Raw genomic sequence first — 20,352 nt, forward strand, 5'->3', positions numbered from 1 at the left:
AGATGGGATGCAGGGTCTGAGCTCAGACCACATTGCCACCAGTCAAGAATGGTCAGCATCTCTGGACAAAAGGAATAGGTGACGTTTCAGCTTGGGACTGGTTGAAGGTCTCGACCCAAAACGTCACCAATGCCTTCTCTCCAGAGATGGGGTTAGTGTTGTGCAGTGTTCAAGAGCGTGATGGATGTTGAGAAGAAGCTGTTCTTGAACCTGGAGGTATGAGCTGTATTGCGATGAGGCACCTTGTCTGTGGAGAACCTCCATGTTGGAGTTGGCCATGATGACCAAACCATGTCCCACTTTGTTCCCAGAGAAGAGTGTAGAAACAAGGAACTGCAGATACTGGTTTGCAAAAAAAAGACAGAGTGCTGGAGTAACTCAGCGGGTCAGGCAGCATCTGTGGAGAACATGGATAGGTGACGTTTCACAGAGTGCTGGAGTAACTCAGCGGGTCAGGCAGCATCTGTGGAGAACATGGATAGGTGACGTTTCACAGAGTGCTGGAGTAACTCAGCGGGTCAGGCAGCATCTGTGGATAGAAAGAGTGGGTAAGGTTTCGGGTCGAGACCCTTCTCATCTCAATGATATGCCAAATCTCGTGCTGTGATCTCTTGAAACTGAAGCACAGACTCGGGTGTGAATACTGGAGTTAGGCCAGTGTGCTCAAGGGTATCAGGAGATACTGCCCGCTTTGTATAATGACGAGAGATCCACCAAGATGCAGGACAGAACACCTCAGGAGATCCTTCTTCCCTTTACAACTCCTCCCCTGGTGTCGCGGAGTAGACTGAGGCTGACTCCCCAAGTTAGCCCTAAGAGATAAATCTAACTCTCTCTTGAAAACATCCAGTAAATTGGCCTCCACTGCCTTCTGTGGCAGAGAATTCCACAGATTCACAACTCTCTGGGTGAAGAAGTTTTACCTCATCTCAGTCCTAAATGGCCGACCCCTTATTCGTAAACGGTGACCCCTGGTTCTGGACTCCCCCAACATCGGGAACATTTTTCCTGCATCTAGCCTGTCCAATCCTTTAAGAATGTTATATGTTTCTATGGGATATTCTCTCATCCTTCTAAATTCCAGTGAATACAAGCCCAGTCAACCGATTCCTTCATCAGACGTATTGGATACTGCCTGCTTGGTATAATGGCGGGATATACTGCTCAGTATAATGGCGGGAGAGTGATCATTTCCATCTGTAGGAGCTCGGTGTAACAGGCCACCAGAGCCCAGCTCTGTAACAAGGCAACAGTCCATGGCTGCTGAGTTCAAGTGTCATTTTGCCTTCTGACAGTGCAACTAACAAAACCACACTGTGGCCAATCCCGTCTGCCTAAGGTTTAATATAATTTATGTGTAACAGTATCAATAATCCTGCAAACACAGGGGAGATTCAATGTAATAACTAAAGGATCGTTTCAAACTAATATGATAATTGGTCTTTTAATTGATACCTACATTTCTACATAACAACCCTGTTAGTATTTAGCGATTGCTGCAATCAGCAGATGTTTCATTACTTCCTATTCTCGCTATTATAACTGTGCGCTAATGTGCTCTTTATGAGCAAACTGGGATTTCTAGAGGAATTATTGAGATTTGCTGCGGGGCGGGCGGGAGGGGGGGGCCCATTTGCACCGTGCTGCCCATTTAGGGGTTCGAAAAGATTCCTGTTGAATCCTGTTTGTTATAAAGAAGTAATATTTAGCCAGGCCCCCACCCAGCCTCAGCCCCAGGCCCCCCCCCCCCCCACCCCCGCACCCAACGAACCTCACCCCCCCCACCAACACCCCCCCGCCCCCCCACCCCCACCCAGCCTCCCCACCCCGCCCCCAACAACCCCCCCACCCCCACACCCAACCACCCCACCCCCCACCCCCCACCCCCACCTAACCCCGCACCCAAAAACCCACCCCCCCCACCCACCACACCCCCCCCCCTCCCCACCAACCCACCCACCCCCACCCTCCACACCCACCAACCCCCCCCCCCGCACCCAACCAACCCCACCCACCCCACACCCAACCAACCCACCACCCCCAAACTCCCCAACCCCCCCCCCCCACCCCCCACCCCCCCCACCCCCCACCCCCCCCCCCCTCCCCACCCACCCCCGCACCAACCCCCCCCCCACCCCCACCCAAACAACCACCCCCGCACCAACCAACCTCCCCCACCCAACCTCCCCCACCCCACACCCAACCAACCCCACCCCTGCACCCAACCAACCCCCCCCCCCCCACTCCCGCACCCAACCAACCCACCCCCGCACCCAACCAATCCCTGGCACCCCCGCACCCAACCGACCCTAACAACGTCCAGCAAAAACTCCAGTCAGCGAGCAAAGAAAATCCTGAATTGGACTGAATTTCTCCTGATCATTGAGATGGATAATGTTGCTTTTAATGTAAACCAGGTAGATAGTGACATTGATATGGGGTTGTGTGAGATGCACTTGTGTAGTTGGTGTTTAAATGGGCGAATGTTTACACATTTCAACGGGCTACTCCTTTCACAAAGGAATAAAGATGAGGGCACAGCCTTAATGAATTGTTGCGGTAATTTTAGTTTGTGTCTTGTACAGCTTTAATACTTGATTGTGTTGCACTGACTCACAACTGCTAGGAAGATTATTGCATTCAGATCCGTCGTTAATTATCTTGTTTTATTAACTGCTGCCTGTGGACAGTGAACCAGTTGGACCCTCAGTAGAAGAGGCAGACAGACAGACTTGTGCCTTAAATCACCAGGCACTAATCTGTGCTGATAGGGTCATTATCAACTGAGGAACCACAGCACAGAGGGAGAGGCAGAGGGAGAAGGAGAGAGGGGGAGAGAGAAAGACGGAGAGGGTGAGACGGAGAGGGTGAGACGGAGAGGGTGAGACGGAGAGGGTGAGACGGAGAGGGAGAGCTTGGTTGTGCCGTGTAGTGTTTGTTTAAAGGATTAATATAAATACTATTTAGAAAATGGTGCTTTGTGAATTAGTGGCCTCTATGTGTTAGTGCTTTACTCCTGTCCAGTTTAGACAGAGTCTATTCCTTGGAAACAGAAGCATGACAAATCCTGGTCTTTCCAGGTTAATGCTGAATTATGTCCTTCTTTCTGTGCTAGAGAGGCTCCTCAGTCTACACTGGTGATTGTGGGCAGACATTTGAAGTACCTTTCCCTTTGGTCAACAGATCGGGCAGGGAGGCAGGATGTGTAGGAAGGAACTGCAGATGCTGCTTTACACTGGAGATAGACATAAAATGTTGGAGTAAGTCTAATGATGGGTCCCGACCCAAAACGTCACCCATTCCTTCTCTCCAGAGATGCTGCCTGACCCGCTGTCACTCCAGCATTTTGTGTATATCTCTGGTGTAAACTAGCATCTGCAGTTCCTTCCTACACATTTTGTTAGCATAGGGAAGTGAGGAGAGGAGAATATGTCCTCGTTTAGCAGGGGGGGGGGGGGGGAGAGTGTCTTTAGCAGAGGCACCAACCCTCTCTCAGGTATCTTTGCCTCCCTACATCGTCTGGAGTCCCTTCAGTACAAGTTCTGACATTTCCGCGTCTTTATCTTTTGACAAATGGATTATCTTGGAGAGAGATTGAGGTTGGTACAAATAATGATTTACCCTTGGACAGTAATTAAGGTAATCGAGTAATCCGTGTGTGAATGTCCCCTGTACTTAAGTGCGGCTCTGAGGATAATCCTTGCCTTTTCTTTCGGAAGTTGAAGCAGGTTGCTGCTATCTGTACGCTGTGGAGAGGACTGACACATCTCCAACAGAAGAGGGGGTGGCTGGTTCATCGCTTCTCTGCTGCCAGCATCCTGAGTTCACCCCTCCTCCCTTTTACGCCCTCAGGAGGATGGTGCAGTCCAGAGGATGAGCTGCCTCCACCCTTGAGGCAGAGGTTGCCCTGGATGATGCACAAGTCACCAGCGTCTCCCAGCCCCAACCCGCCCAGATCCTCAACAAGAAGGACCTCCATCCTACCTGTGGTACCAGCTGCTCCTGGCGAACAAAATATAAACTCCACAAGGTAAGAGAGATGGGCCTCCTGCATTAAGCAGCTGCCTAGCAACCAAATTATTACCAGCAGTTTGTTGTTAAGCAAACAGCCTTTTTTTTATTCTGGAGAAGGCAGTCAGGGATGCATCCACGCCTGTTGTTTTCTGCACTGATTTAAATGTTAAAGCTCCAGAATGTACTGTTTGACCGACTAGTCCCTCAACTCAAGAGTCCTTTGTGAGAGTGCACTTGTTATTAAAACAGTGACTTCAAACAACCCTGTTCCTGCCTGTAATATTCTGTAGACCCAGGGGGAGAGAGAAGCAGATTAGCAAAGAGGTGATGAGTGCAATTACACTGGGATCAGCCTCGCACCGCAGGGGTGGAGCTCCTCTACGTAACCTGGCCATTGTGTGATTTACCTCCTCACTGGAGCAGTGCGGGGCAGAGTCAGGTAAAGTGCCCACAGGTGTGGCTTACTGGGCAGAGCCAGGTAAAGTGCCCACAGGTACAGCTTACTGGGATGGAGCTAACAGTTTGAATTGATGTAGCGCCCTTAACCCAGCCGGACACTCCAAGACATTGTGGGGTGTTGTTGTTGGTCTGGGCAGCGCAGTTGGCATGGAGACGGGGTGCGAGGCATCAAGCGCTGCCTCACTAGCAGCTGAAAGCAATGGGCTCCGGAGAGCTTCTTTACTGAAATAATGGCTCATTTTTTAACGAACTGAATCCTTCATTAAATAATTCAGTGTTAGCTGGATTGCAGCCTCTGCCGTCTGCGAACTTTCAGACGAATGGTATCAGCCCAGCGTCGAAGCTAGAACCAGGCTCTGGCAATTTCTACTGGAAGACAAGTGTCAAAAATATCAGAGTCAGGCCATTAATCTCCTTCAGCCTGACTTCTCCCCGATGTACATTATGGTTGGTGACTCTCTAGTTGTACCTGAGGCTGCTTAACTCTTTCACTGCCAAATTCTCGTGCACTTTGACAAAGTCCCAATGGTTCAGACCTCAACGGAGGTAACTCAGGCCTTGACCATCTGGGTGGTCAATGATCAGGCCAGCTTCATCCTAACTGTTGTCCAAGGCTGGGGATAAATGAATGTGGTCATCAGAGAGGTTGTGACCTGGCCATTTGTGATGCCTTCCGTAGTGTAGCAGCCCAGCTAATCTTGCATAGGTTGTTCATGGCCAATGTACTGGAAGACCACTGTGTAGCCTAACCCCTGGATCATTGTGTTGGGACAAGTCCACAATGCCAAGCGCGATGGTCTACCTTGAAGAAATGTGTCAATTATCATCATCATCATCATCATCATCAGAGAACTCTCAAGGTGACAGTGTACCTTGTCCTCTTCACCACAACTAACATTCTGAGCAATTACTGTTGTTTACGGAGTCATTGTTAAAGTGTAACCTTTCTTCTTTTTGCATGTATAAGAAATTTATATTCCTAGTCCGTGCGTTCAAATCCATGCAGGGCTTTCAATCAGCAATGATTGAATGGCAGAATAGACTAGATGGGCCGAATGGCCTAATTCTAACCTTATGAACAACTTGTCGCCTCAGTTCTCAGCCTGAGGGACGGTCTCCCACCCTCACTTTTAACCCTGGGCAGCTTTATTTTAGTTGTTCTCTCATTGGTTCTGCTCCCGACAGCCGAATATTGCTGTAACTTCTCTAAACCCCCTCCCCGCCTCCCTGCCTTAGTCTCCCCCATAAACCACCCCCCGCCTGTCTCTCTACCCCATAACCCCCGCCTTAGTCTCCCCCATAACCCCCGCCTGAGTCTCCCCCATAACCCCCGCCTGAGTCTCCCCCCCATAACCCCCACCTGTCTCTACCCCATAACCCCCGCCTGAGTCTCCCCCATAACCCCCGCCTGAGTCTCCCCCCCATAACCCCCACCTGTCTCTACCCCATAATCCCGCCGACTTTGACCAGCCTGTTGGTCACCAAAGGCAACATTTCAGGATGTGGCTCGGTCAATGTTTATTAAATCACATTGGCTGTGCAGTAACTGGACATCTCCACTTGTGGCTGGTCTGAGAACAATGTGCCTCATCTCAGGCACATTTCAATGTTGGAATCACCTTCGTAACCCTTTAACTAACCCAGCGTTCGGTGTAGTTTTTCCCCAGTAAACTTGCCAAATGACTCCCGTGTAAGGCTACATGACATCGAGTGGTGATGATGTTGCAGAGAGCTATTGATAATTGCAGGGAGACTGGTTCCAAATGACAGTCAATACTGGCAAGGAGATAGTTTTAACGCAGTCAGAGGCTCTTGTGGTGGTACATTGGACGGTGAAACTCAAGGGAGAGGTGACGATAGGATTGTGAAAAGGAGTACACATTAGATACCACAGCTCGTTACCCTGTGGGATAAACACCAACACTGGCCACTAATTCAATCGATAATTGATAACCCATTGACTAAACAGTATCTCTGTGTAGCTGTACACAATAAATACCGCTCATCCTAACGAGGAACTCAAAACGTCACGTAGTATGTGACACATATGTACTGAATCATCAACAATGAGAGCTCGATCTGCTTAAGGCCACCTTGTACCTGGGGCAAATGGCTGCTAGTTTTCCTGCTTTTTAACACTATCCGACTAACATGCTTTGGAACATTCTGAGGGTGGGCAAGTTACTGTGGAAAGTTGTTGCCTTTCATCACTGTACAAAGTGAAATGCATCAAATTATATTGCACGTGAGTTTGAATCAAGCAACATGAATGTACACCAGGCAGTGTAACAAGAATATCAGGCTCCAACATTACAGCATTACAGAGAAAGAGAAAGTGTAGACTAAAAAAAGTGCAACAGTCGCATTGAGGTGGGTTGGGAGATCAGGATTTCAGTATTGGGTAGTTGGGGGCCAAAGGTGGTGAGGTGGGGGCTTATGGGGGGGTGGGGATGAGGTTGGGGGGGGGATGAGGATGGGGTGAGGGGGCAAGGGTGGGGTTGGGGGTTGAGGATGGATTGAGGGGGGGAGTGAGGAGGGTTTGAGGATGGGTGGGGTGGGGGGTGTGTGGGAGGGGGGGTGAGGATGGATTGGAGGGGTGGGGGTGAGGGGGGTGAGGATGGATTGAGGGGGGGAGGTGAGTGAGGGGGGAGGTGAGGGGGTGGGGGTGAGGGGGGGGGGTGAGGATGGATTGGGGGGGTTTACAGGTCTCGGATGGGTAGGTAAGCACAGCCAGACATCAGGGAGTTGACTGTGTAGCACGATGAGCTGATGTCAGTGCTGGTTTAAACCCTGACGGAGAACAGTGAGTGCAGCAAAACCAAAAACATTTGCTAGAAATGATTTGTTATTATCAGGTTAAAACAATTATTTTGACATTCGCATCAGAGGTATTGACAGAATGCTAAACAAGGAAGTACTATTGGTGATTTTATTGATCAAACATTTAAAACATTCATAAGACGTTCTTATTTTAGAGTCGGCTGTAATCCATTTTAAATAATTAGGTCAATGTCTCGATCAGGAAACAGAGGATGGTTCAAACTGGAAGCTGTCCAAGTGAGAGTTGTTTCCACATCCAGTAGCTCAATGATTGTAGCTCTTGGTCCCTCCACGAGTCGTGTTGGTGGCCCTCACAGCATCTGTGTCAAAGGTTCTCTTATAGAAACTTACAACATTCTTAAGGGGTTGGACAGGCTAGATGCAGGAAGATTGCTCCCGATGTTGGGGAAGTCCAGGACAAGGGGTCACAGTTTAAGGATAAGAGGGAAGTCTTTTAGGACCTAGATGAGGTAAACATTTTTTATACAGAGTGGTGAATCTGTGGAATTCTCTGCCACAGAAGGTAGTTGAGGCCATAGTTCATTGGCTATATTTAAGAGGGAGTTAGATGTGGCCCTTGTGGTTAAAGGGATCAGGGGGTATGGAGAGAAGGCAGGTACAGGATACTGAGTTGGATGATCAGCCATGATCATATCGAATGGTGGTGCAGGCTCGAAGGGCCGAATGGCCTACTCCTGCACCTATTGTCTATGTTTCTATGTTATGCTAGCGTGGAAGGGAATGGCCTTGCGGTTGCCATGAGTCTACTCTGTGAAGGTGACTGTACCAGCGTTACGGGGATGGATGGGGTGAAGGGGAGAGGGGGATTGTGTCTGCCACTGTTACACTGATATACTGGCAGCTCAGGGCACGGCCTTGGTTTGGTTAAGAGATACAGCGCGGGTACAGGCCCTTCGGCCCACCGAGTCTGTGCCGACCAGCCATCCCCACACATTAACGCAATCCTATACATGCGAGGGACAACTTACACATACACCAAGCCAATTAACCAACAAACCTGTACGTCTTTGGAGTGTGGGAGGAAACCACAGATCTCGGAGAAACCCCACGCAGGTCACAGGGAGAACGTGCAAACTCTGTACAGACAGCAGCCGTAGCCAGGTAATGGACAGATATGGAACCACAGTCTGGGTGGTGAAAACTCAGCAATCTAGCTCACCGCGCTCTCACTGTCAACAATATCCCAAGGCACCAATTCAAATCTTCCTTTATGCATTCCTCAGTAATTTCCATTTAATGTTTAAGACTCTTGCAGCTGTGTTACTTATGTGGAAAGTGCTCCAAGCCATTAGTGGACGATGTATACTGTAACTGAATGTAACTGGGTTCCCTTCAGTGATGGTCATCATATCCACACAGTCACTTCTACCTACTGTCATTTTCTGCAGCCTCCCTGTACATCTATGTTCTCACATTCTCTCTCTCTCTCCCCCCACAGCTGAGCAAATGTGGAGGGGAGTTTCATTGTCAGATGGTTCATTCTTGTTCATGACAGAGGATCACATTCCATTGAGCTATCTTGCTGCTGAAGGGGAAATAATTGCAGATAAAATGCTTTAGGAAGGAACTGCAGATACTGGTTTACACCAAAGATAGACACAAAATGCTGGAGTAACTCAGCGGGACAGGCAGCATCTCTGGAGAGAAGGAATGGGTGACGTTTTGGGTCGAGACCCTTCTTCAAACTGAAGATCTGAAAGATCTCGACCCGAAATGTCACCTAATGTTTCTTTCTCACGAGATACTGTCTGACCCGCTGAGTTACTCCAGCATTTAGTGTCTATCTGCGGCTACGGTGAGTGAGTGAGTGAATGAGTGTGTGAGTGCTGCTGAGATGCCGGCCCGTCCCATCCTGTGTGATGCTCCCAGTCATGGTCCTGTCTACTATAGGTCCCGGTGGTGCTGGTCTGCCCTGGTCTGCGCCGGTCTACGTGGTCTGCGCTGGACTGGTCCGCGTTGGTCTGGTCCGCGTTGGTCTGGTCCGCGTTGGTCTGGTCTGGTCCGCGCCGGTCTGGTCTGTGCCGGTCTGGTCCGCGTTGGTCTGGTCCGCGCCGGTCTGGTCCGTGCCGGTCTGGTCCGTGCCGGTCTGGTCCGCCCTGGTCTGGTCCGCGCTGGTCTGGTCCGCGCTGGTCTGGTCCGCGCTGGTCTGGTCCGCGCTGGTCTGGTCCGCGCTGGTCTGGTCCGCGCTGGTCTGGTCCGCGCTGGTCTGGTCCGCGCTGGTCTGGTCCGCGCTGGTCTGGTCCGCGCTGGTCTGGTCCGCGCTGGTCTGGTCCGCGCTGGTCTGGTCCGCGCTGGTCTGGTCCGCGCTGGTCTGGTCCGCGCTGGTCTGGTCCGCGCTGGTCTGGTCCGCGCTGGTCTGGTCCGCGCTGGTCTGGTCCGCGCTGGTCTGGTCCGTGCCGGTCTGGTCCGCGTTGGTCTGGTCTGGTCCGCGCTGGTCTGGTCTGTGCCGGTCTGGTCCGCGCCGGTCTGGTCCGCGCTGCGCCGGTCTGGTCTGCGCCGGTCTGGTCTGTGCCGGTCTGGTCCGCGCCGGTCTGGTCCGCGCCGGTCTGGTCCGCGCCGGTCTGGTCCGCGCTGGTCTGGTCCGCGCTGGTCTGGTCCGCGCTGGTCTGGTCTGCGCCGGTCTGGTCTGTGCCGGTCTGGTCCGCGTTGGTCTGGTCTGGTCCGCGCTGGTCTGGTCTGTGCCGGTCTGGTCCGCGCCGGTCTGGTCCGCGTTGGTCTGGTCTGGTCTGCGCCGGTCTGGTCTGTGCCGGTCTGGTCCGCGCTGGTCTGGTCCGCCCTGGTCTGGTCCGCCCTGGTCTGGTCCGCGCTGGTCTGGTCCGCGCTGGTCTGGTCCGCGCTGGTCTGGTCCGCGCTGGTCTGGTCCGCCCTGGTCTGGTCCGCGCTGGTCTGGTCCGCGCTGGTCTGGTCCGCGCTGGTCTGGTCCGCCCTGGTCTGGTCCGCGCTGGTCTGGTCCGCGCTGGTCTGGTCCGCGCTGGTCTGGTCCGCGCTGGTCTGGTCCGCGCTGGTCTGGTCCGCGCTGGTCTGGTCCGCGCTGGTCTGGTCCGCGCTGGTCTGGTCCGCGCTGGTCTGGTCCGCGCTGGTCTGGTCCGCGCTGGTCTGGTCCGCGCTGGTCTGGTCCGCGCTGGTCTGGTCCGTGCCGGTCTGGTCTGTGCCGGTCTGGTCCGCGTTGGTCTGGTCCGCGTTGGTCTGGTCTGGTCCGCGCTGGTCTGGTCCGCGCTGGTCTGGTCCGCGCTGGTCTGGTCCGCGCTGGTCTGGTCCGCGCCGGTCTGGTCCGCACTGGTCTGGTCTGCGCTGGTCCGGTCTGGTCTGGTCTGTGCCGGTCTGGTCCGAGCCGGTCTGGTCCGCGCTGGTCTGGTCCCCGCTGGTCTGGTCCGCGCTGGTCTGGTCCGTGCTGGTCTGGTCCGCGCCGGTCTGGTCCGCGCCGGTCTGGTCCGCGCCGGTCTGGTCCGCGCCGGTCTGGTCCGCGCCGGTCTGGTCCGCCCTGGTCTGGCCTGTGCCGGTCTGGGCTGGCTGCGCTTGGCCACAGCAGCCTCCTGTACTGTGAAGCCGTGTCGCAGTTAGCTCGCTCACAGCCATGTCCAGAAACAGACGGGCAGCGAGTCCAAGGCCAGTCTGACCACCACACCCACCTAGTGGCTCAACTGCCAGTGACCGCTCACACTCTCGATACTTCCCTCATCTCAGCGGCTCTTCAAACCAGCTCCATCTATGTCACATAACCTCAAGGCACGTTTTAAATAATATCGGTTAAAACACATACCTGAAATCATGTAAATTAAATTGAATGTGAATATAAAGTGAAGTTCAGAACTTCAGTCAAGTTCTCTCTCCTGAATCCTGAATCCTGAATCCCCAAATTCCCACAGCTCCCAGCCTGGAGGGTGAGTCTGGGAGGGGGCTGATGTGTGAAACTCTGTAATGAGGTCCCCATGTTGGGGGAGTCCAGAACCAGGGGTCACAGTTTAAGAATAAGGGGTCGACCATTTAGGACTGAGATGAGGAAAAACTCCTTCACCCAGAGAGTTGTGAATCTGTGGAATTCTCTGCCACAGAAGGCAGTGGAGGCCAATTCACTGGATACCAAAGCCAACCAAAGACTCTTCTTCCTCCGCCAGCTCAAGATGTTTAGAGTGAGGAAACATCTCCTAATTCGATTCTACACAGCCATCATCCAAAGCATGCTCACTTCATCAATTACAGTCTGGTTCAGCAGTTTAGACACTCACTCCCGTAATAAATTACAGCGCATAGTTAACAAAGCATCCAAAATCATCAGCACTCCCCTTCCATCAATAGAATCACTACATCACAAACGGTCTGTGTCAAGGGTGAAGAAAATCATCTCTGATCCCTCCCACCCAGCTCACCACATCTTCCACCTGCTGCCATCAGGAAGGCGCTACAGCTCACTGCCCGCCAAGACATCTCGATTTAAAAACAGTTCTTACCCGCACGCAATCCGAATTCTGAACACTCTATGACAACAGCACATATCCTCCCCATGCATGTACTGTATATTGTATGATGTTGTGTTTTATGTTATGTTTGACGGGAATCAGCCTACCTTGTAATATCCTGTACTGAACCTGAATTCCACCAGCTTGACTGTGTGGTCATTAAATAATCTAATCTAATCTAATCTAATTTTCAAGAGACAGTTAGATTTAGCTCTTAGTGCTAATGGAATCAAGGTATATGGGGAGAAAGCAGATACGGGGAACTGATTGTGGATGATCATAGTCCTGATTATATTGAATGGCGGTGCTGGCTCGAAGGGCTGAATGGCCTTCTCCTGCACCTATTGTCTATGTTTCTATGATCCCATCTGAATGTCCAATGATGTTTAAATTCTAAGTAGCTTTAGATTTAAGAGGGACTAAGATTAAGATCTACCCTGAACCAAGAAGGAATGTGTTGTGTTTCTGCAGCGGGGATTATAGTGAAGCTGCCATCCGGTGCTGAGGTGTTGTTGAGCAACAGAGCAGGCTGGAGATGTCCAAAGCCAAACCCTGCCCCCATTCCTGGTGTAAATGACCAGCAGCCGATTGTGGCCCACAAACTCCAGTAATTGAGTGGGGAGGAGCTGCTGTCAAGGCAGCAGCAGCATCAGCATTGTCATTCCCTGAGAAATAAGTTCGTGAGTGATAGGAGCAGAATTGGGCCATTCGGCCCATCAAGCCTACTCTGCCATTCAATCACGGCTGATCTATCTCTCCCTCGTAACCCCATCCTCCTGCCCTCTCCCCATAACCCCTGACACCCGCACTAATCAAGAATCTATCTCTGCTTTACAAATATCCATAGACGGCCTCCACAGCCGCCTGTGATCAATAAATTCTTCTGTAGCCTCCCCCCAAACCTCTGGTCTGAGAAGTGGTGTCGATGGGACAACACACCCTCAGTGTGGCCCTCGTCTGCCCGGCTACAAGGCTGTGTCCACAATAGGAATCAAACCCACAGCCTTCTGATCCTGTGGGTGCCTCTCAGCATCAGTGACCTATCAAACCGCGCTGGAGGTCAGGAGATTAGCGGTAATGCAAAATTAACAAGTAATCTGAATTCTAATTAATCATCATACTGCCTCTAATTAATTAATTCTGCATCTCCTTTGGTTCAAACACTCTGACATCCTGACGTTCCGTGTAGCTTTGACTCGTCGCAGGATGAATGATTGAATAATATCCTTCACTATTTCCGATATCCGTCAAGCTGTCTCCGACAATAAAAAAAAATTAGTTAATTGATAAATGAAAACTCAGAACGTCACCTATTCCTTTTCTCCAGAGGTGCTGTGTGACCCGCTGAGTTACTCCAGCTTTTTGTGTCCATTTCTGATTAACCCTGTCTTGCTCCTTAAACGAGATTATAAACCAAAGATAGCTTGTTCTAAACGCGTGCAGCAAAATCGCAGCCAGATCTGTACTGCGTCACTTTGCCTGTTAGTGGGGCAATATCCAAGAGAGGGGAGCTGGGAGAGTGGCAGAGATGGAGAACACAGTTTAATTGTTCTGCTGGTACACAAAATTGCTGGGGAAACTCAGCGGGTGCAGCAGCATCTATGGAGCGAAGGAAATAGGCGACGTTTCGGGCCGAAACCCTTAATTGTTCTTAATTGTTGGTCGGTGACCCTCTGATGTACATCTAAATGTGCCTTAAACAACAGGACAGAGAGGAGGCAGATCACTTATCAGCAAAGCCCGTCTTTAATGAGAAAGAGAGCCATGTATTACCAGTGTTGGATTATGACTGGATTAAGTAATGCGTGCACTAAATGCCTCTCGAATTCCCTTTTCCTAGTGACTCACAGAAACCGTAAACCACTATATATGTTCTACTGAAACTCAGCCGGTGAGGCAGCATCTGTGGAGCGAAGGAACAGGGTCTCGACCCAAAATGTCACCTATTTCCTTCGCTCCATAGATGCTGCCTCACCCGCTGAGTTTCTCCAGCATTTTTGTCTACCTTCCATTTCTCCAGCATCTGCAGTTCTTTCTTAAACATAAATGTTCTGGGAGTTTTTGGAAGCTGGTGCTTGAAGGAAAGGTACCTTACATTCACTGTGGTATTCCATTTGTCATTTCACACATCTCTGCATTTAGTTTAGAGATACAGCATGGAGATAAGCCCACTGAGTCCATGCTGACTATTGATGTCTTAGTACTAAGTCTGAAGAAGGGTCTCGACCTGAAACGTCACCCATTCCTTCTCTCCACAGACGCTGCCTGTCCCGCTGAGTGACTCATGCATTTTGTGTCGACCCCACAGACCCCCACATCCTTGGGATGAGGGAGGAAACCGGAGCACCTGGAGGAAACACATGGGGTCACGGGCAGAACGTGCAAACTCCACGCAGACAGCGGTCGAGGTCAGGATCAAATGTGGGCTTTGGAGCTGTGAGGCAGCAGCTCTACCCACTGCGCCACTGTGCCGCCCTGTGCCTTTACAATGGTCAAACACAGGGTCAGACCCTTTGGGCCACAGTTATACTCTTGACATGCCTGCGTTTCAGGAATTCTTCACAAACCTTCCTCTCCTCTTGCATTCTCCCGCTTGCTCCCAGGAACATGGGCATCTACCCTAATATTGTCGCCTGTCTGATACTGTCCCAGTGAATCACAGCTTGCGCCAGCGTTCTGTGTATATCTGGCCTGCTGTTATTGTTGCTCGCCACCATGGGAGTGGAGATCGGGCCTCTGGAGAGGAGTTTCACAGGTCACTTTTGTAAACATCTTCCAGTACAGGAAATCTTTTTCCCAGGTGAAGTCCCTCCACTTTCACAAATAGAGTGAGGTGTGTACTGTGGACAGGGCAGTGGGCCTTGCATAACATGATGCCAGGGAACACTTATTGTGTGGTTCTCAGCAGTGGCTGGAGCAGAGGATGTTATAGACATGGAGGAGTCTTATAGTAAAATTTATTAGTGGTCCCGGTCCCCCTTCCCCTGCCCCTCTCCCCCTCTTCCCCCCGCCCCCGCCCCCTGTGTTGTGATATTCCAGCAACACAAGAGGCATCTGTGCTGCAGATTATCTATTATGATTGCCTAGTTGTGCTTATCCTTATCACCCAACACCCTGCTGCCAAGTAGTTATTAATCTGCCTCATTTACATGTGTAGACCAGCAATGCAGACACGACCTTAATGTGGGAGTTCAGTTTCTCCTTGTAGCTCGAGTGAAGACTAAGGGACTTTCCTAAACCTCCACCTTCATCCAGAGTTTGTTTATTTAATAAATCCGTCCGTTCAGTGTGATGACCCTGGTTAAATAATATTTCAGATTTGTGTTGTAGAAACAAAGAACTGCAGATGCCGGCTAATGCACAAAAAGACACAGAGTGCTGGAGTAACTCAGCGGGTCAGGCAGCATCTGTGGAGAACATGGATAGGTGACGTTTCGGGTCAGGACACTTCTTCATTCTGATTGCAGGCGGGAGAAGAAAGCTAGAAAAGGGGGGGGGGGGGGTAACACAAAGCCACACTCTCCCCTGCCCCTCCCCTACAATCAGTCTGAAGAAGGGTCTCAACCCGAAACGTCACCCATTCATTCTCTCCAGAGATGCTGCCTGTCCCGTTGAGTTACTCCCAGCATTTTGTGTTTGTCTGCAATAATGGAATAACTGAAAGAGGTGGTTATGAATACACGGCAGCACCTTTTGCTGAGGATAGAGGCTGAGAATGACTTTATCAGTGGCATCTGAGAGTAACAGTTCCAAGGTGAGAGGGGAGTGATTTAAGAATGATCTCGGGGTGGGGGGTGATGTTTTCACTCACGGGGTGAGTGAGCTGCCAGAGGGAACCAGAGACGTGGAGAGAGTATTATTGGCAGCAATTCCCCCCTTCCCCCCCCCCCCCCCCCCCCCCCCCCGCCCCTGCCCCTCCCTTCCCCTGCCCCCTCCCTTCCCCTGCCCCTGCCCACCTGTGGACACTTGTCGGCTCCACACAGACCCTGCTAGCTGCCTTGTGATGGGAGTAGAGGCAAGGTTGTCCTGGACCGCCAGGCATAGGGCGGAAGGGGCAAGTAACAACACGTATCTAAATACAAAGTGCTGGAGGAACTCTGTGGGTCAGGCAGCATCAGTGGAAATGGACAGGAGGCGTTTCAGATCCGGAATCTTCTTCAGAAATGCCATCCACCCATTCCCCTCTTCACACGCTGCCTGGCCCGCTGAGTTCCTCCAGCACTTTGTGTTTTGCTGCAGATTCCAGCATCTGCAGTTCCTCGTGTCTCGGCGAGCGCCTCTGGGGCTAAATTACATGTCAGGTTTTAACCCAGTCCAGTGAAGCATAATATTTAGTGAGATTAGCGGCAATCTGTGGATGAGTGATTTAGTCCAGCCTTCTTTCTCTGTCTGCTGGTTCTGCTCTCCCTGGAAGAGGCTGCAAATGACTCCATCTGTGACATCTCAGAGTAACAGTTCACACACAGGGCCTGGGTTTCTGGGACTACAATAGTCTAAGAACTCCAGCTGTAATTTGCCAGTAGAACGGTTTCTGAAGTGTTATCTGTGTTATGAGATGACCTCAATGGTACTTGGTTAGATTACAGAAGAATTAGAGGGATCAGTCTTTGCTGACAGCTGGACTAACATCATCATAAGCAAGGAGAGAGCCTGGTGGGTGATGGGAATGGCTCTTATCTGATGCTCCGGGCTTGTTAGGGAGTTGTCTGAACAACACTTGTTTGGGGAGGTCCATCTCTGCGTACAACGTGCAGGCTGACAAGTCCATTAGTTTGGTCTCAGTGATGTTCAGGCTGTGGAGATGTCAGACTGTTGTAGGACATGGAGCCTGTGACCTGACTGATCATCAGCTGGCAGTGAGCAAGGTTACAGGTCCAGTCGTGACTGGGTCTGTGAGTGGGGACGAGGGCAGGAATATCAGTCAGTGGTGTTGCATAATAATTATGGATGCCCTGAACTGAGTTAGAGACAGGAACTGAGTTAGAGAGAGAGAGAGAGGGGAGACAGAGGAGGGAGAGACAGTGGAAATATAGAATAACAGACCCCTGGGAGTGGATCACACGCTGGGGTCAAATCCAGAGGTGTGTGTGTGTAAGTGAGTTACGTGCGTTACATGTGTGTAAGTGAGTTATGTGTGTGCGTGTGTGAGTTACATGTGTGTGCGTGTGTAAGTGAGTTGTGTGTGTGTAAGTGAGTTGCGTGCGTGCGTGTGTAAGTGAGTTACATGTGTGTACCTCTGCTTGGTCAAAAACTTTATTTGGCATTTGTGCTTACACACATAGGAACTCTTGTGCGGTTGTTCAGAGTCAAGTCAAGTCAAGTCAAATTAAAAAGACACACAGAAAGACACATAATCTATAAAAACATATACTTCTCTAGAAATAAAAAAGAAAGTGCCTACAACCCTATATAAAGGGGAAAGTGAGAGCATTGTAAATTGCACAAACCCTATATAAAAGTGTCGATTGTTTATTGTCACGTGTACCGAGGTACAGTGAAAAGCCTTTGTTGCGTGCTAACCAGTCAGCGGAAAGACAATACATGATTACAATCGAGCCGTCCACAGTGTACAGATACAGGATAAAGGGAATAACGTTTAGTGCAAGGTGTTGATGTAACTAATGTTGCTGCAGGAGTAGAGATTCAAGAGCGTGTGATTGTAGATCTGCTTCTGTGGCCAGCAGGTAAATAGCCAACCGTGTTGGGTATCAATCTCTCCGTGGTCCACCCCCCCACCTACCCCCCCCCCCCCCCCCAAACCAGTTTCGAGTGCAGAAACATCCCTGACCACTGCTCTGGCCCACAGCACCATGCAGATATATCTGCATGTCAGCTGTAACTGTGTCTAACACAAGGCAGACACTCCTCTCAGCCGAACAGCAGCTCTCTCTCTCTCTCTCACTGTCCTCACAGCCTCATTATTAAGAAGCGTTGACGCCAGATTTCATTGTGAAAATCCACACTTTCTGTGCGTGTTGGTTGTTCCGACACCAAACATGTGGCAGCAGAGAGGGTGAGCTGAGAGGAAGCAGGAGCCCAGGCAGCACAGACATGACCAGTGCCCCAGACATGACCAGTTCCCCAGACAAGACCAGTGCCCCAGACATGACCAGTGCCCCATACAAGACCAGTTCCCCAGACAAGACCAGTTCCCCAGACAAGACCAGTTCCCCAGACAAGACCAGTTCCCCAGACAAGACCAGTTCCCCAGACATGACCAGTGCCCCAGACAAGACCAGTGCCCCATACACGACCAGTTCCCCAGACAAGACCAGTGCCCCATACATGACCAGTGCCCCAGACAAGACCAGTGCCCCAGACAAGACCAGTGCCCCAGACAAGACCAGTGCCCCAGACAAGACCAGTGCCCCAGACAAGACCAGTGCCCCAGACAAGACCAGTGCCCCAGACAAGACCAGTGCCCCAGACATGACCAGTGCCCCAGACATGACCAGTGCCCCAGACAAGACCAGTGCCCCAGACAAGACCAGTGCCCCAGACATGACCAGTGCCCCAGACATGACCAGTGCCCCAGACATGACCAGTGCCCCAGACATGACCAGTGCCCCAGACATGACCAGTGCCCCAGACATGACCAGTGCCCCAGACATGACCAATGCCCCAGACATGACCAATGCCCCAGACATGACCAATGCCCCAGACATGACCAGTGCCCCAGACATGACCAGTGCCCCAGACATGACCAATGCCCCAGACATGACCAGTGCCCCAGACATGACCAGTGCCCCAGACATGACCAGTGCCCCAGACATGACCAGTGCCCCAGACATGACCAGTGCCCCAGACATGACCAGTGCCCCAGACATGACCAGTGCCCCAGACATGACCAGTGCCCCAGACATGACCAGTGCCCCAGACATGACCAGTGCCCCAGACATGACCAATGCCCCAGACATGACCAGTGCCCCAGACATGACCAGTGCCCCAGACATGACCAATGCCCCAGACATGACCAATGCCCCAGACATGACCAGTGCCCCAGACACGACCAGTTCCCCAGGTCTCTGCCGTTTGGAGGCTGTAATGTACAATAGGTTAGCACGCAACAAGAACCTTTCAACCTCGGCACACGTGACAATAAACTAAACTGAACTAATAGCCTGATGGTTGTAACAAGCTGCTCCTGAATATATTAAACCAAAAATTCAATACACTGCTGGCCACGAATGACAGGACACCCAGCAGGATCGGATCGGCCCTTTGTAATACTGCACCCCCCCCCCCCCCCCCCCCCCCCCCCGCTTCCCCTGGCCCCGTCTCCAAACACGGCAACTGTTGGCTCTCCTTGTTCCTCGTTTCCATGTCTGGTCTACATTTCACATTGTGACAAACCGTTGAACAAAACCTCTCTCCCCATCACCCTGACTCTTTGTTCTCTCTCTGCAGTAGGCCTGCCTCCTCTGCTTATTGAACAGTAATTAGGTTTCCCTTTTGTCTCAGGTTTTGGAAGCAAAGAGGAGCTGAAGTTGTGAACAGTGTGGTAGCAAATGGCAGGAGTCAGAGTGGGGGGGGAGAGAGGGAGGGAGAGAGGGTCGGTCAATTACAGCTGTAACCAAATTAAAAGATTTCACGTGTAGGGAGGAACTGCAGATGCTGGTTCACACTGCAAATAGACAGAGAGCTGGAAACTTAGAGACATAGACAATAGGTGCAGCAGTAGGCCATTCGGCCCTTCGAGCCAGCACCACCATCCAATATGATCATGGCTGATCATCCAAAATCAGTACCCCGTTCCTGCTTTTCCCCATATCCCTTGATTCCATTAGCCCTAAGAGCTAAATCTAACTAAGCTAAGTGTTATTCAGCGGGTCAGGGAACATCTCTGAAGTAAAGGAATGGATGATGTTTCGGGTCGAGACCCTTCTTCAGACTGAGTCAGGGAGAGGGAAACGAGAGTTGTGAAAAGGTACAAAATAGATCATGAGCTGGCATCAATGGACAAAGAGCCCACAATGGTCCCTTGCTAGTTGTGGAAGAGATGATTATAACAAAGGGATACAAACAGTAAAACTAGCAGGTGACTATGGAATGTAAAGCTTACTTGAAATTAGAGAAATCAATATTCATGCAGAAGATAGACACAGAGTACTGGAGTAACTCAGCGGGACAGGAGGCAGCATCTCTGGAGAGAAGGAATGGGTGACGTTTCGGGTCGAGACCCTCCTTCATACCGTTGGGCTGTAAACTGCCTCAGTGAAATATGAGATGCTGTTCCTCCAATTTGGGTTGGGCCTCCCTCTGACAGTGGACCTAGTGAGGGTTTCTGTTTTATTGAACATGTGAGGGAGGATCCCTTTAACAGGGGTGTTGGGCTCTTTCTACACGTATGTGTGGGAGTCTTGTATTAGCATAAGTGCGTGGGAGGCTGCTCTTTGCGTGTGTCTGTATGAAATCTGTTTCCATGACTTCAGTGGAACTGGAAAATAAAATAAGTATATCATGGACAGCTGAATCAATTCTGCACCCTAGTCCATCGTCAGAGTTTACCTGGCAGGTAGCTCACGGCCTCAGAGTTTACCTGGGAGGTAGCTCACTGCCTCAGAGTTTACCTGGCAGGTAG

General features: G+C 51.1%; 1 protein-coding gene across 2 annotated transcripts in view; it reads left to right on the forward strand.

The window, feature by feature from the left end:
- The first annotated feature begins 3,735 nt into the window (after positions 1–3,735).
- The window catches only part of LOC116966772 (synaptotagmin-1-like), a 37,897-nt gene continuing 21,280 nt past the window's right edge, over positions 3,736–20,352 (forward strand). Inside the window, exon 1 of one of the 2 annotated variants that reach the window (XM_033013111.1) lies at positions 3,736–4,030. The gene's annotated coding sequence lies outside the window, so the exon portion shown is untranslated. The remainder of the gene's footprint in view (positions 4,031–20,352) is intronic. The other variant, XM_033013112.1, reaches the window with a different exon arrangement.

The sequence above is a fragment of the Amblyraja radiata genome, chromosome 38 (assembly GCF_010909765.2).
Source record: "Amblyraja radiata isolate CabotCenter1 chromosome 38, sAmbRad1.1.pri, whole genome shotgun sequence".
NCBI lineage: Eukaryota > Metazoa > Chordata > Chondrichthyes > Rajiformes > Rajidae > Amblyraja > Amblyraja radiata.